This window comes from Mastomys coucha, unplaced genomic scaffold, assembly GCF_008632895.1.
Source record: "Mastomys coucha isolate ucsf_1 unplaced genomic scaffold, UCSF_Mcou_1 pScaffold16, whole genome shotgun sequence".
Taxonomy (NCBI): Eukaryota; Metazoa; Chordata; class Mammalia; order Rodentia; family Muridae; genus Mastomys; species Mastomys coucha.
In genome coordinates, this window is record NW_022196898.1 from 72,457,434 (window position 1) to 72,480,476 (window position 23,043).

The 23,043-nt window shown below is 34.7% G+C and overlaps 1 long non-coding RNA gene across 1 annotated transcript; it reads left to right on the forward strand.

Moving 5' to 3' along the window:
- Positions 1-204: 204 nt before the first annotated feature.
- Positions 205-21,357, forward strand: LOC116094304. Its single transcript, XR_004120038.1, has 3 exons — positions 205-335; positions 11,900-11,940; positions 21,109-21,357. It is a non-coding gene; the product is annotated as an uncharacterized LOC116094304 (long non-coding RNA).
- The last annotated feature ends 1,686 nt before the right edge of the window (positions 21,358-23,043 follow it).

Sequence of the window (23,043 nt, forward strand, 5' to 3'; positions counted from 1 at the left end):
CTTATCTAGTGAAGGAACTATAAGGAAACCACATATTTGGAATGAAGGATATCATGAAAATCTTGCATTTATTATGCAACCCAGCTATGCTAATATTAGAAAATATTTTGAAATGAATAAAATGTGGATAGGCAATGGCAGGGTTTTATTTTGTTTGTTTGGGTTTTTTTTTTGTTGTTGTTGTTCTTCTTTTTTTTCTTTCTAAGTTCAGGAGTCAGGAAGATATGGAAGAAGGGGGTAATTTAGTGCAGAATGACAGCATTTGATTCCTTAAGGTGAAAAGATAGCTGCCCCCAGATGGTTTTCAAAATCTCATTAGAAGGAAAAGGTGACAGGTGAGTCCTACCTATTTTTAGGTGAAGCAGTTAGATAAGTTCACCTGCAGGAAAAATAACACCATGAAAGTCTGTGGATCTGGCATTTGGATAAGGCAAAATCACAGTGCCACCGATGCATGATTATATATTTTACAATACTACCATATGAGGCATTAATTTTTTTCCTTTATTATGGTATCTTGGATTTAGAGCACTTACAGGAGAATAGCAGCACGTGTTTACAATTTATGAAATTATAACATTATATATAAGTTTCTATTTAGCCTCATCTAATACCATCTGATGCTTTTTGATAAAATGTTTAAAATGTGAAAAAATTAAACACTGTCATTAAATGTCTCAAAATCAACTCTGGGTTTTAGAATCATGAATTAACCTTAAGGTATATTTTCTCTATTACTTAGAAGAATAAAAATATAAGTAAGCATGAAAAGAAGATATACCAATGTTTTTAATTGGAAAGCACACATGGAGACTAAAATTAGCTAATTCTGGAGAGCATGACATGCATAGGGTGTCAATGTTTCTAGGGACATTATTAAAATGTAAACCACATTTTGTGAAACAGTATGGCTCTTGATGAAAACTATGCACGTAGGCAAGCAGAGGTAATAAATGGGTGAATAGATTCTAGGTGAGCAGAGAAAATGAGGTTTATACAAGTACACTAGATATGTATTTAAACCTTCATGTTTTTGTTGTTGTTTGTTTGTTTGGTTGGTTGGTTGGTTTCCTGCCTTCAATGTAGACACTCAGATTACACTACATAGCTATCTTGGCTATGTCCATCCCATACTCATCATGTTAGGTTCCAGCCTAATCTTCTCTTTCATTTTCTTAATTCTCTTGTAACTTAACCAATCATATGATTGAGAAGTCTTTGATTTTGTCATTTAATTTTTAAAATTGTATTTCCTAATAAGTTCTTATAAATTCCAAGCTCTCTGTGAGATAACTATTTATGCTAGTGTCCTAAAATACTTTCCTGATCTCTGTACATCTACCTGAGTGGTTAACTAATATTTTAAACAGAGGTTTTCATTAATTTAGCATATTTCCCAATTAAACTAGCTTTTTTCCAAAACCAATGCTTGTGTCTTTTCATCCTTCCAGTCAAACATAATACATAATATAATTTCCTTCATTAATTTTCTATAGGTACCCAGTATACTTTATAAGATAAGATTTTTTTTAGGTAATTTTAAAGTAAGTAATACAATGCTTTTGTGGGGGTTTGAATAGGAATGGGCCTCATAGATTCATGCATTTGAATATTTGGCCCATAGGGAATGGCACTATTAGGATGTGTGGCCTTGTTGGATTAGATGTGGCCCTGTTGGAGTAAGTTTATAACTTTGGCGTGGGCTTTGTTGTCATGCTCAAGGTATGCCTGGTGTGGCACACAGTTTCCTTCTGCTGCCTGTAAATTAAGAAGCAGAACACATAGGCACTGTGTCTTCTTCAAGCCACCATGCTTTCCACCATAACAATAATGGACTAAACCTCTGAAACTGTAAGTCAGCCCCAATTAAATGCTTTACTTTTTAAGAGTTGTTGATTGTCCTTCCTTCAGTCTCTGCTCCACACTTTGTCTCTGCAACTCCTTCTATGGGTATTTTGTTCTCTTTTCTGAGAAGGGTCAAAGTATCCTCACTTTGGTCTTCCTTTTTCTTGAGCTTCTTTTGGTTTGCGGATTGGATTGTACTTTGCATATTCCAATCTTCTAGGCTAATATCCACTTACCAGAGAATGTGTACCATGTGTGTTCTTTTGTGATTGGGTTACTTCACTCAGGATGATATTCTCTAGGTCCATCCATTTCCCCAAGAATTTCATAAATTCATTTTTTTAAAAGCTGAGTAGTACTCCATTGTGTAGATGTACCACATTTTCTGTATCTATTCCTCTGTTGAGGGACATATGGGCTCTTTCCAGCTTTTGACTATTATAAATAAGGCTGCTATGAACATATTGGAGCATATGTCCTTGTTAAATGTTGGAGCATCTTCTGGGTATATGTCCAGGAGTGGTATAGCTGGGTCCTGAGGTAGTACTATGTCCAATTTCGATCCTTCTTAGAACGGGAAACAAAATACCCATGGAAGCAGTTGCAAAGACAAAGTATGGAGTAGAGACTGAAGGAAGGACAATCCAGAGACTGCCCCACCAGGGAATCCTTCCCATATTCAATCACGAAACCAGACACTATTGTAGATGCCAGCAAGGGCTGGCTGACAGGAGCCTGATATAGCTGATTAGTTCTGCCAGTGCCCAACTAATACAGAAGTAGAGCCTCACAGCTATCCATTGGACTGAGCACAGGGTCCCCAATGAAGGCTAGAGAAAGGACCCAAGGGACTGAAGGGGTTTACAGCCTCATAGGAAGAACAACAATATGAATAATTCCATGAAAGTCATTAATAAAAAAGGGTTTCCACAATACCCATTCATTTTCAATCTTATTCTATAGAAACTATACAGATCAATAGAGAAGAAGAAGAAAATTAAATGAATCCAATCAGTAAAAGAAGTAAAAATATCCTTATTTTTGGGTGATATGGTATTATGCATTAAATATCCCAAAAGTTCTAATAGAAAACTTCTAGAAACATTCAACAGTTTCATTAAACTGACAGAACCAAATTAACATACAAAATCAACAGATTTACCAAAATCATTAAAATGAACAAACACACAGAAAGAATTTATGGACAGCACTCTTATTTACAATAACAGAAAAAAATGGGATGGGGCTCTAACTGGAGAGAAGGAAGGATGACAATGAGTGAGAGAAGAAAGCAAAATAATATCCAGGCTGTAGGATAAAACACCAGGGATTCACATTAATTCATATTTACTGAAAACATTATATAATGCATCAATGTTTAAAGGTAGTTATGGTACTTAAGTGTATAATGGTCCTCATAATAAAACATACTAACAAATACACAGTGACAGCTTGAGGAACCTTCTTTCATCAAATGCATGATTAGAGGGGTCAAAATGACTCCCCGAAAATTGATATAGCCCTTGCTTGCCTCTCAAAAGTTGAAGTTAAGCCTCATTTCTGAAGAAATCACATATACAGGATCCAGGAATTAGCTGGTTTGAGCTGGATCTGACAAGAAGGCCTCTTTATGTCTAACATACATGGTACCAAAAAATACTATGCAATCTGGCAAAAGAGGGCCGTGTATATTAACTGGCAAGATTCTATAAAGGTACACAAAATGGCACTCACAGGTTGGTGATAACAGATAGCTGTCTAATTGGACTTAAGGTCAACTCAACAGAAAGAGAAATCCTGCCAAGACTGAAAACTTAGCCAGCCTCACAATGCAGGGCTAATGAGGTCATGTACATTTTGGTCATTTTGCCAATATTAATAGTTCATGTTCATGTGGTTCTTTTCCTGGGAACCCTGGCCTAATCCATTGAACTGTTTGTTTTGTTTCATAGCACACAGTCTTATTCAGTGTGACATGGTATGTGTTTTAAATTTATTTGTGCATGCCATACATGAATGTTTTTCATAGAAACATTCATATTCCCAGACACACATCAGATTCACTGTCTAGGTGATCACAAAGGAACTAGCTACAAATTTAACAGTGGTTGCATTCAGTATGTAGATCAAGCTGGAAAGAATAGATTTGTCATAAGTAGTGAATTTTCCTAAGTTGACAGAAGTTTTTCACTAATTGAGGCTTGCATTTTTTATTGGGTTTTTCTTTTTGCTTAACATATGTAAATATTACATTCTTCCTTATATATTCAGTATTCATGTTCAGGGAAATGATGGATCCTGTATGTTAACAGTACACCATTCATACTTAGTAGTTTACTTTTTTTGTTTCCTTTTCTCCTATTATAACTTTACTTGGGTCCCTGGGAAAGGGAGTATTGAAAGAATATGTTATCTGTTTATGATCTTAAAGGGAACATTTTAATCTTCCTGCAAAAATACATGATTAACTCTAAATTTTGGATGCTTTTTTTATATAAATCTTCATCAAGATGTTTTTTCATTATTCATCTATTCTTAGTTTTCTGACTAGTTTTGTGTTTGATGTTCATTGGATTTTGTCAAATGATACTTTTTTTAACTATCAAAATAATCACATTTTCCCTTTATCGTGCTGATTGCATCAATTGATATTCAAATGTCAAGCAGTCTGGAGTTTCTCATACTTTGTTGTAATACATATTTTTTCTACAATATATTTTAAATGATTTTAAAGTTTTTTCAATCTTTATGAGCACATGTATATGTAATTTTAATCTACATTTTCCTTTCTCATGATACCTTTGTCTTCTTGTTGTCATTAACATGGTATTTTTTAAGATATGGCCAGTCTTATAGAACACAACATTAACTCTTCTTCTAAAATATATTTTCTCGAAAAGATTATAGAAGGGTAATGTTACTCCACCCTGTTTCAGAGAATCCAATATTTCAATTTAGAAAAATTATTAATTGTTGGTTTCTTTCTTTCTTTCTTTCTCTCTCTCTGTCTCTCTCTGTCTCTCTCTCTCTCCTCATATGTATGTATGTATATATATATATATGTATATATATATATAATTTGATAGATAGAGAGACAGACAGACAGACAGATAGATAGATTGATAGAGATACAGATATGATTTGCCTATTTCTTCCAGTTTGGTTTCAGAAATCCATTTCTGGTAAATAATTCTACCATTTCATTTCCATTTCATGGCACTTTTAAATTCATGGGCATGAAGTGGAGCATAATGGTACTTTGTTATTTGAACGACAATCATAGGCTTAGTGGGGAGGAGCTTTTCTTCTTTATTGATATCATCTCCTTTTCTCTCCTTATTAGATTGACTATAGAAATATCAAATTGTTTGGCATTCACCTTTTAAGAAAACTGCTCTTTTACTGATTTTTCACTATCAAGTCCCCATTTTCAACTCAAAGCAGTTATATATTTTCTTTCATTAGTATCTAATTTGCACTTCTTTCTTTCTGGCTTCCTAAGGTGGAAGTTTAGATTACACACATTGATTCTTCTTTACGATTACAGACATTGTTAGTCTCTCTCTAAGCTGTGATTTCACTGTATCTTACAGAGTGGATGTGTTGAATCTGCATTTTTATTTGATTCCAATTAATTTTTAATTCCTCTTGAGATTTTTACTTTAGGAGTCTATAACATAATATTCATGTAGTTGAGAATTTTTTGCTAGCTCGCTACTACTGATCTAATTTAATTTAACAGTGGTCCAAAACAACATTTTTGATGATTTCTATTTCTTCAGTCTGCTGGGGTGTGTTTTATGACACACATGGGGCCTATATTAGTGAGTGTTCCATTTCAAGTTAAGCATAATGTACATTCAGCTGTTGCTGGGTGAAGTAATCTATGATATCAATTGGGCATGTTGATTGATTATGCTGCTCAATCTCACTTTATCCTATTCTCTTCCTGTTCAGCCTGCCAATTACTGAGAGTTATTGAAGTCCACAAATGTCAGTGTATTTTTTGTCTCTTTTCTCTTGAAGTGCTATTAATATAGCTCATTCATTTTCAAAATGTTGTTAGGCAAAAGCACATCAAGGGCGTTGTCTATTGATGGAGAACTGTGGGCTTTGTAGACTGTCCTTCTTATCACCCATATATTTTGTTTCTACAAAGATCATTGTTTTTCTAAAATCAGTACATCATTGTATCTTTGTGCTCCAATATAACATTACTTAAGAAAGAGAACTCGTCTCCAGAACTGAATAGACATGACACAGACTGACTGTTTTCTGTTCCACTTTTTATAGACACAGCTTGCTAATTTACCAGAAGGCGTGGTAAATTTTACATTCATCTCCAATTTAGCTTCCAACTAATGCTGAAAGGAAGATGCCAAAATACCCACAAATTTCTCCTCTGCATATGTACAAAGCCATTATCCTTATGACCATTGCACAACAGAGCAGTGCTTTGGTTACTGATGTAGAAAGTGCATTGAGTAATTGAAATCAACCCCAGACCATAGTTCACAAGGGTTCACCCCTAGGTTTACGTAGGGTAAGGAATATATACATATATATATATATGTATATATTATATGTGTATATATATGTATACATACATATATATACACATATAATATATACACATATATATATATATTCTTTACTATTACAGACATTGTTAGTCTCTCTCTAAGCTGTGATTTCACTGTATCTTACAGAGTGGATGTGTTGAATCTGCATTTTTATTTGATTCCAATTAATTTTTAATTCCTCTTGAGATTTTTACTTTAGGAGTCTATAACATAATATCCACGTAGTTGAGAATTTTTTGCTAGCTCGCCACTACTGATCTAATTTAATTTAGTAAATATTAATTATATATATAATTAATGTATATATATGTATATATATAATGTATATATATGTATATTATATATAATATACATATATACATCTGTATATGTATATATATATAGGTAGTAGATAGATACATAGAAAGATAGAATATATCTATCTATCTACTATCTCTATATAGATATAGTTCTATATATCTCTATCTATATCTATATATATTTAATCTATCTGTCTGTCTATCTATCTATCTATCTATAATCTATCTATCTGTCTATGTCTATATTTATGTATAACCTCACTGATAATCTTAAATGTATGAAACTTCTGTTTTGCTTCATTGTCATGTGTCTTTCCACCCATTTCTGGCAAGCACTTTTTAATATTGCTTCTGTCTATTCAAATATTTACCCCAGATCATCATTTATGGAACAATATGTTGTGTAGCTTTTGCAGATTCTCTTCTTTTCCTCAGTAATGTACATCCAGGCTTTCTTGTGTCTTTCCATCACTTGATCATTTCTTTTTCATGTTCCATAATAATGCTTTTGCATGGATCGTACTGTTTCTTTATTCACTTCCTGAAGCGCATCCCCACTGTGAATTCTGTCCATTATCAGTTATTTCACTTTACTCATCTAACTACAGACTTTTTGTGTTTTAAAATTTTTTGAAAACTACTAAAAAGAAGTATTGATGATTATCTGGTAAATGACAATCATTTTTGCAAAAACAAACAAATAAAATATCCCAATAAGCATTTTTTAATGCTTCTGGTTCATTTTGTCTCCCCTTTTCAGAAAGTGGGTTTTAGTCACTTCCTAGCCTTGCCAGGGTTTGTTGTTTTCTCTTGTGCCTTCTGTATTTTAAACAGTGTAATAGGTTTAGCATGATAGTAATGCTTTTCTACTTGCATTTATCTGATTCTACAGGATATATACCATTGCATGGTCTCTTTACTGTGGTTTCTTGACTTTAAATTAATTACTAACGTTTAGTTTGCCTGTACATTAGTGAGCTTGTGTCTTAGAGCTGTGATCTTTACAGAAAAGATTCATGTGCTGAGTAGGTAGAAGGGGAGCCTACCAGACTGTAAAATGGTGTATTTTATTTCCCTGATGCTCCTTAGTTCCTGGGAAAGTGTGAGTTGCCGAGCCTCTGCTGAAGGAGCTTCCCATGAGGCAAGACTATTCTTAACAAGAACATTTCACTCCGGGCAGGATTTCTGTGACCTTGAGTTTCTGAAGGAGCCTAGAGAAGATATTGATTTTCAGTTTGTTTAGCTGAAGATACAGTTGGAACTCGCAAGCTCTTGGTGGTCATTTTGCTTTCATATATTCCAATATTTACACAGATGTAGACAGAATTGGAAAAGGCCAATTCATTCTAAAAGTTAACTGTCCACTGAGGCCTTTAGTTTTCCTGGAGAATGGGGGCTACTTTCCACGTTTTATTAATTTGATTTTCTATGTTTGTCTCCATACTATGTTTACCTGGTTTCTGCAAAAGTGTCCTTTTACAAAATGTGACATAAAATTTCCTATTATCCTTATATAAATCTATACTCACTATTTTTTTCATTCTCATGTTCTGTTACATTCTTTAATTGTTATGATGCATGTTAGTAACAGCATCATACCAATACATACATGTCTTAGCCACATACAACATGTTAACTTTGGCCCTTTATGCTTCTACTCTGACTTTATTGCTCCTACCTCCTGTTTATATTTAACATCATTAGAAGTTTAAACATTTTTCATTAATTTGTGTTTTATATATCATTGCAGATTACTAGTTTTATGGGCAAAATCTATTTTATTCTAGTATATTATGATATCAATTAAACTTTTTGAATAGGTACCTGTAGTTTTAATTACACATTTACTTGATATTTGCTCCTTATTTTTCATTCTATGATAGTGCCTTTAGTTATAGTTTCAGATATCTTGAAAATTCTTATACAGTTTCATCTTTCTAGGATTGCAAAGCCTGACATCAACTTTTATGTCTTTATATTCCATATTATTATATTGGTATATCCAGGGAGACTTGAAGTTACTTACATTTTAGTCACTGGTAGTTGACTTTTCAGATAGTTCACTATTACTGATTAGGATTTGAACCAGAGTCAAAGTCTTGATATCCTCTGAAAGAAAATGGATGTTGTGATTACGGACATTTAGACCTCTGGCTTCTGGTTCCCACGGAAAGAGTGAGAAAGTTGATGTCCTACTTGTAAAACAAAGAAAAAGCTGGGCAAACTGAATTATTAACACTTAATTTTAGATCAGGATTCAAGGCAAAAATCACTGTTCTTAAGATTACAAAGAGAGAAAATATTGGAATTCATATCTCTTAAGAGTATTCACTATGGAGCAGAAACTTCATGGAGAACATTTTCAGGGTATGGTGTCTAGAGCTATGGTCAATAATAGTGTGATCTCCATCAAAAAACCTTCCATGGGTTGGGCTGCTGCAGGGGAACCACTTATCCCTGTAAGTGTATTATCAAACTTAACAGAGCTTGATAACTAATGTACGTAACTCTAGGCAGTACAACTTTCCACAGAAAGAAAGGTAAAATTCTAACATGATCAAATGTTTTTCCCCATTCTGTCCCAACTTAGGGGAGAGAAAAACCTGAGAAACATTTACAAAGAGTATAGGCCAGTGTCATACATTCCTGACATGCTTGAAATCTATAAAAGCAGTATCAAACACGTGTCTTTCACCCAATCTTTTACCAGCATATTATTTAAGGTTTGATATTTAAGGTCCTTTCATTAATTACGTTATATTTGCATGAATGAAAATTATTAAGAAAAGTGAAAAATGGAGTTGTATTAAGAGAAGTGCTCAAAAGTTATGAAGATTCAGAAAAATAATAGAATATAAAAACATTCTATGACACTGGGAGACTGTCTGCTTGTCATACATAAATCTTGAGTTCATCCTCTCAGCTCTGCAAATGAAAAAAAGAGAGGAAAATAATCACAAGAGAATACTTGATTAACATAAAATATTTAAACATTCCAATAGTGTCAATTTGCTTATTGAATAATTAACGATATTACTAAGTTATTAAATACATTCATTGAGTTATTTAGTATTTATTAAAAATTTGTAAACATAGTCACAAGTCAATTGTATTTGCTATGAATTTTACCATCTCAATGGCCAGAACGATTATTTTTTCATTTTACTATTTTATAAGTATAAATTAATATTGGGCTCTCCAATGCACTTACTAAGTAGCTTCACATTTTTCAGACCCACATTCCTCACAAGCATCCCATTGTCTGTGTCTGAATTATTTGTGGCCCACATCGCTCAGCCTTGTTTATGAGCATCTCTCTGGATAAATCTGTCTTACCTTTGTCCACATTGTTGTTTGTTCATTGCTCATAGATCTGACACACAAGTTTAATCCTTTTCTTTCTCTAAGTGGGTGGTGTGTGTGTGTGTGGGCATGAGTATTCAGGTGCACATATGTGTGTATAAATGGGACAGGTAGCAGTTGTCATAGGATATCTTTCTCAATCACTTCTCTACCTTAATTTTTGAAACAGGGTCTCTTCCTGAATCTGAAAAATTACCTACCTAACTAAATGACCAGCAAGCTGTAGAAAAACTCCTGATCTCCCTTATTCTAGAATTATAGGCACATGTGACTATGCCCCACTTTTTACATGAATGTTAGAAAATCATCTGTGATCCTCCAGCTTATGTGCAAGTATTATTTGAAACATGCTATATCTCTCCACCTCATTAAAAGTTTAATTTTTATGTTCTTTCTAATATTTTACATATATCAAAAGTGTTTGCAGAGAATACACATTTTATGAACTGTATTTAAGGAGAAAATAAGCAAGCACCCACAAAAACAGATAATTTAATGCTGAAAAAAATCAGCATCCCTTGATATCTTTGACAATACTATTAAGTATGAGACATGCATTCTAACTTAACCACCTATGAGTACAATCATATATGTCATGTGATTAATTTGGGGAAGTGTACTTCTTAGTTTTATGAAAGGCTGACAAAAGCTAGAGACAAGGGAGAGGAGGGAGCCTCAGTTGAAGAAATGTCTCTCTAAGATCAGACTGTAGGCAAGCCTGTAGGGCATTTATTAGGGATTGCTGGAGCAAGGCCCAGATCATTGTTAGTGGTATTATTTATGGGCTGGTGTGGTCCTGTGTTCTCTTAAGAAAGCAGGCTGAGCAAGCCATGAGATGAAAGCCAGTAAGCAATACTTCTCCATGGCCTCTGCATCAGTTTATGATTTCATGTTTCTGTCCTGAGTTCCTACACTGACTTCCTTCTCTGATGAACTTTGATGCGGAAGCATAAGCCAAATAAAATCCTTTCACACCAGTTTGCTTGTGATCATGGTGTTTATCACAGCAGTAGAAACCCTAATCAAAACAGTAACATTATCAGATTTTAATATGCAAGTTAAGTTGATATCTTCCATACAAGAAATGAACAAGTGGAATGTGAAATTAATAATGTAATGTTTATGATAACACGCTAAAATATTATAGGTGCAATTACAATAACACATATACTAGATTATATTGAATAAAATAGCCAATTGGACAATTTTGTTCTTTTGTAAATGTAACTTTTTTCATACAATAGATCTTGATCATATTATTTTTCCTTCCCCACCTCCTCCTAGCTCCCAACCCCACTTTCTTACCCTCCCAATGTCATGTTCTTCCAGTTGTGTTCCCATCTTGTCCTCCTTCCAAGAACAGTGTGGGCAAAGAAAAGAGCACAAAGAAATATGGGTGAACTTTTATTTTCCAGGAAGGATTAATAATTAGAATGTGAGAGCAGAAAACACTTTGAGACCCTCATTAGTTTCAGAATGCTAACAACAGAGTTCGCATTGAAGTCCTGTGCAGTAGTAGCCTTTCAAGTGTGGATAAAGAGACTGAAGTCTAGTGTCAGAGCTCTAAACTCTGAGGTCTGCTGACACCACCCAAAAGAAGGTCCTTGCAGAGCAAATGTGAATTGAACAAGTGAGTCATACAAGTGATGGAGGCAGCATGTCCCACATCTTCCAGACCATAATAGGCAGAAAGAACAGTAGATCTCAAAGGAGAAGCGGGAGCCCTAAGGCAGGATCAGGTTCCCCGTAGGGGAAGCAGGGGGAGTATCTCTTGCAGCAGGAGAGGAGGTGACTCTGGTTCCCTTTCAGGTGACAGGCTGCACCACAACTCTGTCTCTGGTGAGTCACAGGTATGATCTTCATTTTCTTTCTTCTTCAAAGAGCAATGGCGGCTAGTTCCCCAACCCTACCTTGTCAGAGCTGGACTCTGGCCTGTGCCAAATTGGCAAAAAAAAAAAAAAAAAAAAAAAAAAAGATGCCTTGTTCCCTGGTAATGTGAACCTAGGCTCCCTGGCTAGCTGGAAGTAAGTATACGCAAATCAGATGATAAATCTTACTAATCAGAAAAGATCTGTCCAATGGGAAGTTGGGTGTGAAGAAAATTTGAGCTGGTCAAAAGCATTCCAATTCGATATGGCAGCTGGTGAAACATTCATGTTTGTTCCAGCTGCCTTTACTGACTGCCAGGGCCTTCCAATCAGCCCTGATGCATCATGATTTAGAACACTTCCAGCTTCTTGTCCATGCTTAAGCTCTGACTGCCACAAGTCTCTGAATTAGATACTCTCAGCACCACCTCCCCCATTCCCTCCTCAAGAGCAAAACTGTAGAACTATTACAAAATAAGTAAAGGCCTCATTAGTGATGTTTCGTATTCATGAATAAAAAAAAAAATTCAACATTGTGAGACGTTGGTACATATCTTGACCTGTACATTTAACATTATCTCATTAATACATTAGCCAAGTTACTTTTGAATATCAGTAAATTAACTCTAAAATAGATATAGAAATTAAAAGACCCAGAAAAGCAAATATAGTACAGAAGACTAAGCAGGAGGATTTACACCAGACTTTAGAATACACTGTAATGTCCCTATAAGTAACGGGTTCCTGTGCTGCTAGGGAACCAGGCAAACCAGGCAGTGAAACAGAAGCCCACAGGAAAGAGACAGCTAATATTTGACAAACGACTAAAGGCTGTAAAATTGAGGCAAAACAAATTTTCAATAATGGAACTGGAACATCAGGATTATTATAAGTACAAACTGAACCTAGGCACAAACCTAACACCTTTTAAAACAAAGTAATAAAATTCAACATTACATTGCCTCACGGAAGAATGCAGATTTGAAACATGCTAAATGCTAGATGATGGCATCTGAGGAGGTGAAGAGGCCTCTGGTTCGGGCTTGACCTTTCCAAAGTGACGCCAAGCACATCCCTGCTCTAGGAAGTAATTGATAAGCTGCAATTCCTTAAAACTTTAGTTTTCTCTCTCCTAAAAAGGAATTATTAAAAGACACCTCCAGGTGATATCGAAAACTCTTGCAAAACACATAGCTAATAACATACTTTTGTCCCCGTGTATACAAAAACACTTAAAATGCAAGAAGGGAGAAAATAACATCCTCAGTATGGAAGATGAAGAGGTGAGGGATGGTCAAGTGGGGATATGGCAATGAAAATAACTCTGATGGCTAGATGTGGTTGAATAGTAGAAGACTGCCTCGCGTGTACCTGTTTCTAAGGTTCCTTGTTGCCTAGTACCAAAAATAAGCAAAAAATGATAACAGTACATTACAACTACTACTAAATTAGAAATGCTATAGAATAGGGTTAGAAACACACTGGAAACAATGGAAGCCTATGGAAACTGCCTATCTATGCTTCGTGAAGATGGGTCCGTAAATACTCCAAATACTTTGCAGAGTATGACATTTCAGATTAGTACATCTTTTTAAGTTATTTTATCTTTTTACATTTCACTTGTTGTATGCCCTCAGTATCCCCTCCCTCAGTTCTTTATCGCATTCCTCCCCTTCCTTGCCTCAAAGAGGGTGCTCTACCCTCCAGGCCTCACCCTTCTCTGGTCACTTTAGGATTAAGCACACCTACTCCCTCTGCAGCCAAACCAGGCAGACTTCTATATATGTGCCAGGGACCTCGGGCTGGCTCCTGTATGCTCCTAGATGGTGGCTCAGTCTCTGGGAAATTCCTGAGGTCTGGGTTAGTTGAGACTGCTGGTCTTCCTTTGGGGTCACTCTGCCCTTCAGCTTCTTCAATCTTTCCCCTAATTCAACCTTAAGGGTCCCCAGATTTTAATCTAATGGTTGGGTGTAAGTATCTGTCTCTGTCTCAATCAGCTGCTGGTAGGGTCTCTCAGGGACTCAGCCAAGGCTGGCTCATGTCTGTAAGAAAACCTTAGCTTCAGTAATAAATAGTGTCAGGCCTTGGTACCCCCTCCCCAGCCATGAGTTGGATCCCAAGTCATTGGAGCATCTTTCCTTCAGTCTCTTCAGCTTTTTGGTCCTTGCAGTTCTTTTAGACAGAAACAATTCTGGGTCAAAGATTTTGAGGGTGGGTTGGTGTCTCCTTCTCTACACTGGTGGCTTTGTTTGTCTATTGGAGGTGGTCTCATCAGGTTCCAGTTTTCCACTGTTTGGCATTTTGGCAAAGGTCTTGAGTCTTGGATGACTTTCACAACCCAGGTCTCTGAGACTTTCTAGAGGGTCACCCCACCCTGCCTACGGTAGCTGCATATTTCCATTCATTCTGTTGTTCCTCTGTTCTTCTGTGTCCTCCATACATACCTGATCCTGCTCACCTTTTCCCCTTCTCTTCCCTTTTCCTACCCTCTTCCCTCCCTTCCTCTGCCTCCTGTGATTTTTTTTTCCATTCTAAGAGGGATTAAAGCATCCACACTTAAGCCTTTCTTCTTGTTAAACTTTTTGAGTCTGTGTTGTGTCATGCGTATTCTGTACTTTTTTGGCTAGTATCTACTTATCAGTGAGTACATAGCACTAATGTTCTCTTTGGTCTGGGTTACCTTATTCTGGATGATATTTTCTAGTTCCATCAATTTGCCTGCAAAATTCATGATGTCCTCCTTTTTAATAGATGAATAGTATTCAATTGTGTAAATGAACCACATTTTCTGATCAGTTCTTCAAATGAGGGACATCTGGGTTGTTTTCAGCTTCTGGATGTTACAAACAAGGTTGCTGTGGACATGGTGGAGGACGTGTCCTTGTGGGTATGGTGCTTCATCTTTTGAATATATGCCCAAGAATGGTACAGCTGGGTCTTCAGGTAGAACTATTTTCAATTTTCTGAGGATCCTCCAGGTTGATTTCCAAAGTGGTTGTACCAGCTTGCAACCCCACCAGCAGTGGAGAAGTGTTCCTCCTTCTCCACATCTTCACCAACATGTGTTGTCACCTGAGTTTTTGATCTTAGCCATTCTGATTGGTGTGAAGTGGAATCTCAGAGATATTTTGACTTTCATTTCTTTGATGACTAAAGACTTTGAGCATTTCTTTAAGTGCTTCTCTACCATTCAAGATTCTTCTGTTGTGAAGTCTCTGTTTAGCTCTGTATCCCACTTTTAATTGGGTTATTTGTTTTTTTTTTGGAGGTTAACTCTTTGAGTTCTTTATATATTTTGGATATTAGCCTTCTGTCCAATGTATGGTTAGTGAAGAATCTTTCCCAATCTGTAGGTTGTCAATTTGTCTTATTGATGATGTCTTTTACTTTACAGAAGCTTTTCACTTTCATGAGGTCTCATTTATCAATTTTTGATCTTAGAGCCAGAGCCATTGCTCTTCTCTTCAGGAAATTTCCCTCTATGCCAATGAGTTTGAGGCTTTCAAGTTTCAAGATCTCACTTTCTCTTCTATTAGATCCAGTATATCTGGTTTTATGTTTATATCCTTGATCCACTTGGACTTGAGCTTTGTACAAATTGATAAATATGGATCTATTTTCATTCTCCTACATACAGACCACCAGTTACACCAGAACCATTTATTGAAGATGCTTTCTTTTTTTCCCCAATGTATATTTTTTTACTTCTTTGTCAAAGATGAAGTGTCCATAAGTATATGGGTTTACTTCTGGGTCTTTGATTTTATTCCATTGATCAACTTGTCTTTCTCTGTACCATTAGCATGAGTTTTAGCAATCCTGCCTCTACTCCTCTCTATAGGAGTCAAAATTTCCATCAACATAAAACTTGTCCTTAGATACTATGACTTGAAATCTCTGATTTAGCTGCCTGTGTTTAGAATCCAGTCTATTGCCTAAGTCTGGCTGCAGCATAAATATGCCTTCTGTATTCATCAACACTCCTTGAAGAAAATATTACAGATAAATGGGCTTTTATGAATAGCACTGATTCTCATCTGCAAGTCAACTGCATATATTATCAATCATAACAAGTACTGTTATTCTTTCAGTAGTATTAATATTAAAAGACCTCCAATTTGAGGACTGGGTAGGTGGCTCAGCCATGGAAAGTACTTGCAGCTCTGACACAGGACCCACATTCTTTTTTAATCACCCAAGTGTCACAGCTCAGAACTGCCAGGAACTCCAGTTCCAGGGGATCCAAACCCCTGAAGTGGCCTCCATATGAGACCTCCCCATGTATACATGTGGTCCATATACAGACAACATTTTCTTTAAGTAAATGAGATTATTATATGAGATAAATTTTCATTGATACGTTAATAAATACTGAAGTTGTTTCAGATGATTATGGAAGAAAGAGTAAGACTTACAGGTTTTACTTAGTCCAGGGACTTAATTTTATATATCTTATTATCTTACCCTAGCAAGAATGTGCAGTATAAATAATGTGTGACTGCTGTTGTGTGGTGGACTAGAATCTACTAGCACTGCATAGTCAATGAACTATACCCTAGGTGTTTAGCTTACTCCCTAAGGGATTTAGTATTTTATTTAACTTTTCTTTTTGCTGTTGTTATTTGTTTTCATTTGCTTTATATTGTCCCATTAAGTGAGGAAAAGTATTTATAGTACCAAAAGTAAGTAAATCAAATCAACAAGGTCAGAAGAAAATGAAGCTAAAACATGCTATAAAACAAGCCCAGGGCAAGTTAAGCTCCAACCAAATTCACTCACTCTGCTGAGCCAGGTCTACAGTATCTGCCATCAGCATCCTTCCCTTTCCTCAACTATTTTGTTTCTTTTCATCTTTCTTCCTTCTATTCATATCCTCCCTTTTCCACTTCCTCTCCCTTCCTTTCTCCTATTGCCTTTCCTCTCATCTTTTGTTATTTCCTTTATTTTATTTTCTTCTTCCATGGTAGAAAGAAGTGATAATCAATACAACATCCCTGTCAAAGAACATCTCTTCACATTAAGTAAAAAGTATTTCAAACAATCAATATGCATATATATGCATTTTATTTGGATAGTAATTAAAGCAATGGACTTGAGTTACATTAAAATACTTTCCAATTAGCAATAGAGAATACAAGTGCACTGGCAGTTTAATGACAGCATCAATATTTAACAATGCCAGGTTCACCTTGTTAAACAAGACAAAAATGCTGTAACAATGTAAGCAACCTGCCACTCTAACGCTTTTATAATACATTTTTCTGTTAATAGTCTTGTACTAAAATTTGAATTATTATCCAAAATGCTATACTTTTGACCACAAGTCAATAGAGTCTTTAAAAATTTACACACGCATAATTTTACAGTGTTGTTTTGAAACAACATTTACAAATGAAAATATCAAGTTGAATATGTTAGCTGCATCTTGATTTAGCCTAAGATGCTGTGCATACCATACAGTTTATCCTCAGATTGTTTCCCATCTGGTTCATATGCACGCCTCCATTTGTGAACACCTTGCAGTTTTCAGTGCTGAGTTAGCTCCTATCCAACATGACATTTTAGCAAATGGAAAAACATTAACGTTAATTTAAACTTATGAAACTATCAGGGCTCCAGAAGAGAAAAACATAAATAACTTCAGGTGAATGCAGTAAAAATATAAGTTCAGAGTAAAAACAATTAACTCCAAAAAGAGCAGGAGTTTAACCTACCCATCAGGTCCCAACTTTCAGGATTCACATAAGTTCATGGCTACTGGTCATTTCCTGTGTCTAAACCAAAGATAAGACAATATTAGAGGATAAAAGTCAAAAGAGTGAAAATATTTTAGGTGAAGAAACAAAAGGAAGTTGGGGAGTAAGAAAAGATCAATAAAGATATGTTCTTTATTGTCCTTACAAATATTCAAGAGAGCAGATATGTTCCATTGTGGAGTTCATTCAAACCTACTGATGTAAAACAATAGGGAAATTCCTCATATAATTTTATTTTTTTTTTACCAAATTTGAATCGTGATAACAAACAGAAGAAAATATATTTATGTTTCACTATAAAAGTTTTATTAATAAAGTTCAGAGACTTGAGAAAAAAATCAAGAAAGTTTACCTGCTAAATTGTAAACAAAGAGGCTATCTTTAAGGATACTCTGGCCAAAGGTTACATCTAAGAAAATATAATACCAAAATAAGTTGAGTATTTTTTACTCACTAGAATTCAAATATTATAATTGAGCCTGCTTAAATGTAAATATTCCTTGAAGATATTATCGAAATATAAAGCAGAACTTAGGTTTTTTTGCTTTAATAAACTAGTCTGTTGCATTGTTAATAATATAGAAGAGGCAATGAGATTAATGTGGAGGATTAATTTGGAAAGGGGGAAAAGATATAATATGTAATACAATCCTAGATGATTGACTTCACAGAGTAGAGAAATTTTTATTTTGTTAAATGCTTGAAAATAAGCAGCTTTATGAAACTGAAATCACTAAAGAACTTTGAAAAAATGAAGGTAACATTTAATATTTCCACATACCCTAGAAATGTATGATAACATTAATTATGACTATCTATGTTTAAGAAGTTATTCATGGTTGTAATAGAATCTAAAACAGAGAGGTATTCCATTTAAGCACAGAATAAAAAGGTGCATGATATGTCTACCAAACCGGTGCCTAAAGCAGGGCAAGCATACTTAATTCAAAGTCATTTGCCATAACGGAGTTCAAGTCTAGAAGGGAAAGGAGGTCAGCGTTGCTGTCTGTGGTTAATTGGGCAATTATGGATTCAACAACTATATTATACTCTGGTGTGCTTTATATTTTAATCATGAAAATGAATTACATTATATTTTATCCAAGATGTGTAGTGACCAGCTTTGGAAATATATGTGCACATTAAATATAAATATTATGTACCAATAGTCAATTTTACCTATAGCAAAATACCACATTACTTTAGAAGTTACAAAGTCTCTAAATGGACAAAGATAAATTGTTTTAATAAGTTTTAGCTGGGGAGGAAAGCATGGATAGTTGCTTTGAGGTTCATGATCTCAATAAATGAATATAATTATTTTAAATCCAAAACTCATTTTAAGTGATAATGGGTTACCCCTGCCAACTTCTATCTAGCATAGGTTTTATAAAGGCCAACTACGTCAGAGCATGGTTGACTACTGAAATGCAATGTCATAAAATACAAGAAACTGTCAAGATTTCAAGGATTCGTTTATTATGGACCGTTCTAATTTTTCTGTCATTCATTCCAGAATACTGTTTATTAGACAAGTTCTATCTGACTGAGCTGAATCTGCAGCCTCTACTCCAGCAGGCTCTTAATGATAAATATATACATTGTAGTAGATTTACTGGTCACAAAATATCCCAAGACTTGTAGGCAAAGAATATAACTGCAATATAACTGCAAGTGAACATAAATATTCAAAATTAGATTAGTAAACTATCAAAACACCCTGCCTACTGTAGACACTGGTGAGAGCTGTAACAGTGGTCATAAGAAAAGGGAACTTACTGGACAGGTTTTGTTCACAAGATCCTTGATGTCCTGGAAGTTGGGATGAAAGAAAAAGAGAAGCATCCAGCCTTATAGAAAGAGCGTTTTTTTGTTTTTGTTTTTTTTTTTTTATAACCAAGATAAGTACTTATTTTTTTTACCCTGAAATGGCTTTAAATATTAATATATCAAAGTGAACTGTTAATAATCAAATAGTATCAACCTGCATTTTCAAATTAGAATAGGCTATGGGGGATTTTCTTGTATAATAAAATCAACACTTGGGACTTACTGCAAAAATTAAAACGTCCCAGATTTGAAGGTGAAGAATACTTTTTTTTATACTCCTGTTTGTTTATTTGTTTATTTGTTTATTTTTTATTAGATATTTTATTTATTTACATGTCATATGATTTCTCCTTTCCCAGTTTCCCCTCAAAAAAAAAAAAAGAACCAAAAAAACCCCAAAACAACAAGAACAAACCCCTGCTGCCTCCCAGATCCCCCTGCTTGCCACCCCACCCTCTCCCACTTATTGGCCCTGGCATTCCCCTACACTGGGGCACAGAACAGAAAGAGTGTGTTTAAGCCAAGGTTAAATGAATGATGAACTAGAAATGTGTGCCAGACCAAAGTAAGGACACAGGTTCCAGTAGCTGAGGCTAAACAAGAATTCTACCTGCACATTTCCTTCAGAATGTCAATGATAATGGAAGCATGAATGATGTGCGGTGATTTATGATTCTATTACTTAAGGGTGCGTTGAGAGATTAACTGATACATTTATAAGTTTTTGTTAATTGAATAACCACGAAGTTCAGGATGATATGCAAATGTAGGAATCTAGTATTAAACAAAAGGGAATAACTTTCAAACCTAAATCAAAATAAAAATTAACCAAGACACAAAATAAAATGAGTCATTTGAATGGTATATATTTGTCTAGAAGAAATAATATGCATATATGTTAATATAATCATAAAAATTGATAGTAATTAAAAATTTTTATTTAAAGTCATGCATGAGTGTGTTTTTGTACGTATGTGCATGCACATGTATCTCAAAAAATGTATGGAAGTCAGAGGACAAGTTGTGACAAAGTTGGTTCTCTCTTTACAATATAGGAGTGCTGGAAATCAAAATAAGAGTGTCAGGGTTGGTAGTAAGCAAGTTACCTGCTGAGCCAACTTGAAAGCCCATTAAATATATTTTTCATCATGTTTGCTTTCCATGAAATATATGTCAGACAAAATTTCAGGTAAGTTATAAACTTTAACTTATTTATACCTCATAACACTATTTTTTCAGACATTTAACAATATTGCAAAGGACACATAAGATTAAAGCTTTTGCAATAAATAGTGTTATATAATTTTTTCACAATATGAAAAAAGTATATAGGTTTCAAGGGAAATTAGGGGGAACCATATCTAAAAATGTATATGTATATGTTGTAATGGTTTTCAACTACTTATACACACATAAATATAAAGTTATCAATACAGTGTTCAACCTTGATAATACTTACAAAGCTGGGAAATTAATTCAAGAAACGTAAATTCCTCAATTATCCATTGTATTTAGTATTTCTTATTTTAAAATTCAACCTGGATTAATTAAATCCCTTTCATAGTTTTACAGTTAACACACTACTGATCCGTGGAAGAAATGGAGAGTTACATGAGTCCAGATATTTTGAACTTCATCAATTGTATAGCTGGCTCTAATGATTTGATCTTTAAGGTAAATTTCTTCCTTTCTGGGACATTGCAACATCAGTTCATCTTTCTCATCACTGTGGCAGCAGAACTCAAATAAGGAATAATTGGTTTAGAATAAAAGTTCAGAGGAGGAAGCCACTGTGGACAAAAGAAGACACACAGAAGGGAGCTTGCACAGCTCAGAAGATTGGGCCTGAAGCAAAGGAGATAACACAGCCACCCGTGCTCAGTAGCCTACAGACGTCAGGTAGGGACAAGTCCCAAAGGATTTTGAACCTACAAGAGTAAAACCAGTGGAAGAATCTGTGCCTGTTGACAGCATAACTCTGAGACCTGAAGGATTAAGGTGATGTTTTAAATGAATGAGGAGGAGCATAGTTACCAAAACCATTGTGATCAGATGACTGTAGATACCACATGGTTTACTTATTGCCTATGCTGATCGAGTCAGTCTAAGTATTGCAAATATACCACAGTATTAAAGCTACAAACTCCATAATGAATCTAGAGAGATAACAAGACTGGAAATCTAGCCATTAGCATTCCCCTTAAGCTCATGTGTAGCATTCTGCAATTTCACCTACTCTGGAAATCAAAGACTATGTTATATTTTCATATGTAGGTAAATGTATATTAACGCAAGAATATCCATCTTTTCCATGTGGATTATGGGCATCAAAACTAGAGCCTCATGTTTTAAAGTAGACACATCATGGAAATGCCTCTCTAATCTCCATCCTCAAATTCTAATTGGTAAAATCATCTACATTCTTATAAGTTATATAAAATAAGCTAAATTCTTAGGATTTCTTTAATAGAGTAAAATAACCTTCATGGGAACATAGGAAGGAATTGCTATCTCTCAAAATTAAAGTTTATTTCAGCAAATCATGTCAGGCATTTTTTCTTTTAAATATTCCTATACATATAATGTTGCTTAGTACCACCAAACATTTAACACTTACTCCTGTCTAAACTACCTATTTTACCTTATACAATATGGCATTTGTTCCTACAATGAGCTCAGTATTTTCTGACTCAAAAGATATTAAAGGGGTATTGTGGTTCATCCAATTAAATATAATACATTATATATCCCTAGCAAAAAGACTGAGCCACGACAAGTCTGTACTTAATTAAAGTTTTAGATGAAAGGCAAAGTGAAATTGAAAAGGTGATCCCATTTATACAGTCTTAACAACTAGACATTTATAAATATACTATAGATTTTAAAAATCAAGTCAAAATGTATTCTACAAAACAATATGGAGATACTAGAAAAGTGTAGAGACAGGACAACATTCAAAAGCTCTCAGGAGATAACTCAGAAACTATATAAAATAAATATCAAGGGTATAAAACAGAAACTAGCAACAATGTGAAACAATGTAGCCCGTCTGATACCTAGCAAAGACTGCTCTCAATCACAGGGCCTTTGTATGATCCTGCAGATGTATTTTATATTTCATAATGAAACACTATCAGAATCTTCAGAGTGGGCAAAGCTCTGCTCATAAATTTGTCACAGTGCTATAAATCCAAATGGAGTGAATCAAGATATAAATATAAAACTTTGAAGTTTTCATCTACTTTGGCTCTTTGGGAGACTAGACTGGACTGACAATGTCAATATAATAAACAACAGTGAAGGGCTTAGTGAATTCTTTGTGGGAAAAAAATTATTATAGGAAAAGCAAGGTCATTCTCTTGTCGCATAAGAATTTTAAGTATCAAACCTAGAAATAAAACATTTATATAGCACTAATAAAATGCAGCATTTAAGGTTTTAACTTTTTTCTCACTCTTTAAATTTATCTATTTAAACAACTGTATCTTCAACATATATT